Below are 6,000 nucleotides of genomic sequence, written 5' to 3' on the forward strand. Positions count from 1 at the left end.
TTTTGTTATCATGGTACTCACTACCTCCCTTAGTTTTGCCTTAGATTTAGGACCCAAATTCTTCACCAGCTTGATAGGGATACCATCTGTGCCTGTCGACGTGCCACTAGGGACTCTTCGTTCCGCCTTTTCCCATTCTCTTTGTCCAAAATCCGCGATGTCACAAACTGGACTGCTACTTCCTTCGGCTCTCCTATCTTCCACATGTACCCGTTCCCGAAATTTCTCCTCCATCACTGCTCCTATATATTGTATCGCATCATCTCCCTCTAATTGATCTCCCTGATGCGAGAGTATGAACCTCTGTCTAGCTTGCGTTGTTTCACCGAGTGAGTTCAAGTGCTCCCAAAACTTCTTGGCAGCATTTCTATCTTTCTTACTTACATTACTCATCCATTCCTCACCCTTTCTCTGAATTTTCGCATTGATCAAACTGGATGCCTCTCGGCGACATGTTACAAAATTGTCCCATTTTCTTTTTACTTCCGTTTCGGACTCCCCACTACGCTTAGAATACCTGTGTTCTCTAGAGGCTTCCTGACGTTTTTGTATCGCTTGCTTCACTTCTTTGTCCCACCAACTTTTTGGTCTATGTCCTTGCTTCCCCTTTTGTTTACTCTTAACTTTGTCTAGTTCTAGAGAAAAAAGCCTAGTTAGGCTCTCATAGGTCCAATCTGTATGCCATTGCCCTGAAACTGCTGCCTCTATTCTTTCAACAACTATTTCCAACTCTTTGTCGCTGCAGAAAGTTTGCTTTGAATTATGTTGTCTAGTTTCAGCATTTACTTCTCTGGCAAAATTCAGCTTAATACGTTTGTGATCACTACCAAGACTTTTGGAACCTTCTTCATCTATTTTCATTACTTGTAACTTACCATATATTTTGTGTGACATGAGTACGTAATCTATAGTTGAATGCAGATTGCCAGTTTCCCAAGTTATGTGCCCGTCACACTTCTGACTGGTATTACATAAAACTAAGTCATGTTTTTCCACCAGTTCTAGTAATATGCTTCCAGTTGAGTCCGTATACCCATCCAGACCCTCAATATGGGCATTCATGTCTCCCATAATAATTATTTCGGAGCCTTCGCCTAGTTCACTAATGTCTCTTGATATGCAATCAATCATTTTTCTGTTTTCCTCTTTAGCACCTGTCCCTGTCCATAAGTAAACCACTCCAAGGACTGTTGATTCCCCAGCGACTTTTCCTTTCAGCCACAAATGTTCGGCGCACTCCTTTCTGATCCTTTGAAAGTTCATATTCTTCTTAATAAATGCTCCAATTCCACCTCCCTTCCTCGTTCCCTCCATTCTGTTGCATTCTTCCCACACATAGTCAGGGTTGCAAGGTGGCTGCTCCATGTCTCTGAGATGTGTTTCCACAAACCCATACACCATTAAATCCTCCTTTCTTAGTTGCTCCTCCACCTCTTCCCATTTTAACCTATTTCTACCACCCTGCATGTTAATATATCCAATGTCTGATTGTGCTGATTTTTTATACCTGTTCTTACGTTTTCTCCTCTTTTTAACCCTGGGTGCCTCTCCTGACTTTGTTGGGTTTTCAGTTACTTCAGTGCCCCCAGGGCCCTCGGTCCCCCCAAAAAAGCAGTCACCGTGCGGCCCATCCTATCCCCCACCCTGTAACCCGTGGCCTCACTGTAGTGAATGCCATCTGCAAAAGGGCGGGAGCCAGCCTCGTACACTTCTCTGTTTACTTCCATTACGTCGTACCGAAGCTGTCGACTCATACCCTTAATTACTCCGTTGGCTTCGACAACCCTCCTCTCCGTTAACCCGGACTGCCCCCGAACTTCTGGAATGGTGCACACAACCACATGCACATTCTCAGACACGTCCCTCAGCTTACGTATTCCCACGTTTAGCTGCTTTCCGAGGTTCTGGCTCCTACCCTTCAGCACATCATTAAGCCCCGCATGAACTATTACTAGGTTCCTTCCCTCCCGGTTATCCCACACCCCCTCACGTGCTGCGGTCATAGCATCCACCATACACTTCCCTGGCTGGACCTCTACGGTTACCCTCTGGTCTCCCTTCACCCTGTTATGTACACCCCTCCTAACCCGTGCTACGTTAGAGCTCCCCACTACCAGTACCCTAGATCCCCCTGGTGCCTGCGCGCCTTTGTCCTGCGACTTATCTCCTGTCACCTGACTGCCCGACGCCTGCTGCTCGAAGGCGCCATTGAGCTGAGGTTCAATCAGCTCTCCAGCGTCGTCGAGCCCGCCTGCCAACAGGCCGGACTCCCGACCACCAGGGACCCCAGCCTGCAGACTGGTGGTTCGTCCTGCTAGAACTGACACTTCCTCCTTTCTTCCCTCGCTACTCTCACTCGCTCGAATTACCCCTTCCAGGCGCTCTACCCTACTGTCACACTCCCTCTTACGCTCCTCTAAACCCGCCTTCCATACTTCCCCCAGCTCTTCCGCCTGCTTCTCGAGGCCGACCCGCTGCTCCCTCTCATGATTAAGCTGCCTAGTCAGCTCCTCTACCTGGGCCTCGAGACCCACCCGCTTCTCTCCTTCTGCCTTAAGCTGAACCTCAATCTCCCGAAATCTACCCTCCCATTCCCCAGTTACCTGCTGAAGCTTCACACAAAGCCGACACTCGAAACTTACCTCCGCCGCCACCTCCAGGCTCCCGAAACCCGTCTCCTCCAGGTAACACCACCTCCCACACCCCTCGCACTGCACCAACTCGTCCCCACCCTTGTCATGCCGACCCAAATCTAGACCCATGTCTAGACCGGGAACAAACCGTCCCTTCCCGCCAAAAATTCAAACAGAGCCTACTTTGCGAAACTAACGTTAACTGCTGCTGTTCAAACCTAATACTGCTACCGCATAGTCACTTCCAATCAACTCTCAAAAAAAGAGAGAGAAAAGAAGAAAAACTGGCACTTAGCTTCGGATGCTCGAGGAGAACCAGGAAACACGTCCGCTCACCGCAACTTAGTCGACAGACATCCCCCGCACCGGCATCCTGGCTACAGCGCCACTTTTTCGTCATGAAGCGGCGGCACGTGGAACTACCCATAAACGCGGTGTGTTTGGTACATCTAGGCGCGTACATCAATACGAGAAATTGTGTGTGGTGGCGCTTCAATACAGTGGGCGTTAAAGCCCCTTGATAAAGGTGTTTTCACAAGTACCGCCAACCATTGTTGTGGAAATGCGCAAGACACGTGCCACGAGCGGGTGCTCCGCCGCCATTCGCTTCCAAGGGCCGCTTATTTCAGTGCTGCGCCGCCATTTGCTTCCAAGGGCCGCTCGAGACCTGGACCACGTGCGCTCGCTCATTTGGCGCTACTTGCAAAGACAAACGAAAACATATCGAGGGGCTTTAGTGGGGGTATTTTTCTATGTCCTGAATTTGACATCCCTGGTCCTTCGCTTGTTTTTCTCTGCACGAGCTTTCTTTAGAACGCGCACGGCCGCGCCAGTTCTCGTGCAAGGGAGTTAGTTGCCTACGCTCCGAGCTCCCGTCTCCAGCATATGTGGTCAGAACAAAACGCGAAAATCTTAGAAAAAATCGTAAGGGTGCAGGCGAGCTGGTGAATATTAACCATGTTGAAATAACCTGAGACTGGGGTAGAGAAGAAGCATCAAGGCGTAGAAGGGACAGAAAATAGACAGGACGACGTCTCAAAATGACAACAGGCTGCCGAAGCTCACACCATACAACTGAACGAAACCACGATTTCGGACTCCCATTAACATGAGACTTCAAGTCTTTGATACTGTCTAGGACATGCCGTCGCTTCACATTCCACAGTCGTTCAAACAGAGTTCTTCTGTTGCTGTTCCTCTGACGGTACTCACGGCAGTGCTTGAAGTTATCTCCCAGCAGAAGTGTCCAAAGTCTGTCACACGCACCTCGGATGTCCTGGATCCTCCCGGTGGCTCCGTTCCGGTAGGCCTTGATGATCTTTTTCTTTGCGTGCCACGGAATACTCAATGAGACGTCGTCCTGTCTATTTTCGAGACGTCGTCCTGTCTATTTTCTGGCCCTTCTACGCTTTGATGCTTTTTCTCTACCCCAGTCTCAGGTTATTTCAACATGGCGAAAATCTTCCTTAGCCAAATGGCGAGACACGTACACGCACAACAAAACAACTGAGGCGTTGAAAAATATAAAACTGTCTCTGCGCTGTTAGCACGCCGCGGGGATTTCCAAGGCCTATTACTCGTATTTCAATGTGATCAGATTTATATGACGGGCCGGGCCTTTTGTCGTGCATGCGTTTGGCTCTGGATTTCCGGGAAAACGTGATGACGTGATAGACTTGGGTTTCCTAAATTCTAGCTTGGGTAATCAGAAATCAAAACAAATGAACTATTGTTTGGGTGGTTAGGTTTCTCATTTAAGTAGCTGGGTATTTATTTTGACCAAAACCACGAGACTGGAAAACACAAAAAATGCCACTCGTGTTTAGATATTGAGTTTGGTAAACCCAAATTAAAACTGGTGCGGAAGTCATAAAAAAAAAAAACCCCTATCCCCCCCCCCCCCCCCCCCCCCTGGTTACGGCCCTGATTCCATGTCAAACGTCCCAGACGTTGCGCTCGACCCCTTCCGATTTCTAAAAAAAAAAAAAAAAAAAAAAAAAAATATGCATGCCTTTTTGCCGCAATGTCCGTGGCCATGCCTTAAAATATTTTTTTTAGAAAAAATGTTTTTTTGATGACGTGAGCGCGGTTTTAACTTTTAAAAACAGCGTGAAACTGGCATCACTCAATAATTGATGAAAAATCAGCCTTTTAGTGAAACACCCAACAATATTTTTTCTTAAATTTGCACAGCTATCGACTTATAATGTGGTTGGGCTTGTAAAGTTTCCTTTAATTTAAATATTTTCTTAAAAACGAAACATTTTTGAAAATTTTAACATTTGTTATTTTGTTAAAAAATATCTAAATACTACAAGGACTTAATGGAACTTTTTACCGGCTGCCCTGCAGGTATATAATCTGTAAAACAATGTTTAAAACCGCTTAATCAAATATCTCGCAGTGAACAAAAATCCTTAAGTTGCAAAAAAGTGCGTTTTGACGCATAAACAGCCGTTTATTTCACCTTGAGGTGGTCCAAGTAAAAATACAAAATATGTGTTTGGAAGAACAATCAATAATCTTTTGATTCTGAAAGTTTAATCAAAGTAATTTTTGTTTAACGCGAGAAAACAATTTTTTTCAATTTGAACTCTCGCACCACAATCCGGCATCGCTTCTTAACGCCTCTTCGCCGCACAGCACGCCGGTTAATGGACTAGAAATCCATTGGGGTCTCCCCGCACAGGTTCGAATCCTGTCGACTGCGCAAACACTTTTTTTTCATCATTTTGTATTTTTTCAATTTTTCAATTTTTTTTTTTTTTTTTTTTGGCTTTACACGAGCACCAGCATGCAAGATCGATGTGAGCACGGACGCCGTGCAGGCCGTGTAGCACCAGTCGAATGACATTTGGGGCGAATGTCATTCGTTGTAAATGGCATTCGAGTTGCCCGTGTGGCACGGGTACAGTGTAGCACGGGTATTAGTGCTGTGGCGCCGTTTGCCTCCAAAAGCCGCTCGAGAGTCGAGACATGGGCCTCGTGCACTGGCAACCTTCCGACCGTATCTTGAAAAACCAACGCAAACACATCGAGGGGATTTAGTCCCTACAGCTTCTGCAGCGTGAGCTCCGTTCTTTGAACGGAGCTCGCACTGGCGAATTTCTCCACGCGCTCGGATCTGCGGTGCCACAACACACTCGGCCAACGATCCCCCACCGTACTTGGTTTAGCCTGTGAGCTAAACCAAATGAGCTGCGCTTAGAGTATCGGCACTCTTTTCCCCGATATTGTTGTGGGCGCCGACATCTTGGTGGTTAGTACAAATCAAACGCAACTGCCGATCGTGATGATTTAAAAGTGCGACCTCCTCAGCATTTTCGGTGTTAGAAAGCTCACGTAATATTGCTTTGCTTTGTCACGA

The sequence above is a fragment of the Ixodes scapularis genome, unplaced genomic scaffold, assembly GCF_016920785.2.
Source record: "Ixodes scapularis isolate PalLabHiFi unplaced genomic scaffold, ASM1692078v2 PGA_scaffold2__306_contigs__length_199485367, whole genome shotgun sequence".
Taxonomy (NCBI): Eukaryota; Metazoa; Arthropoda; class Arachnida; order Ixodida; family Ixodidae; genus Ixodes; species Ixodes scapularis.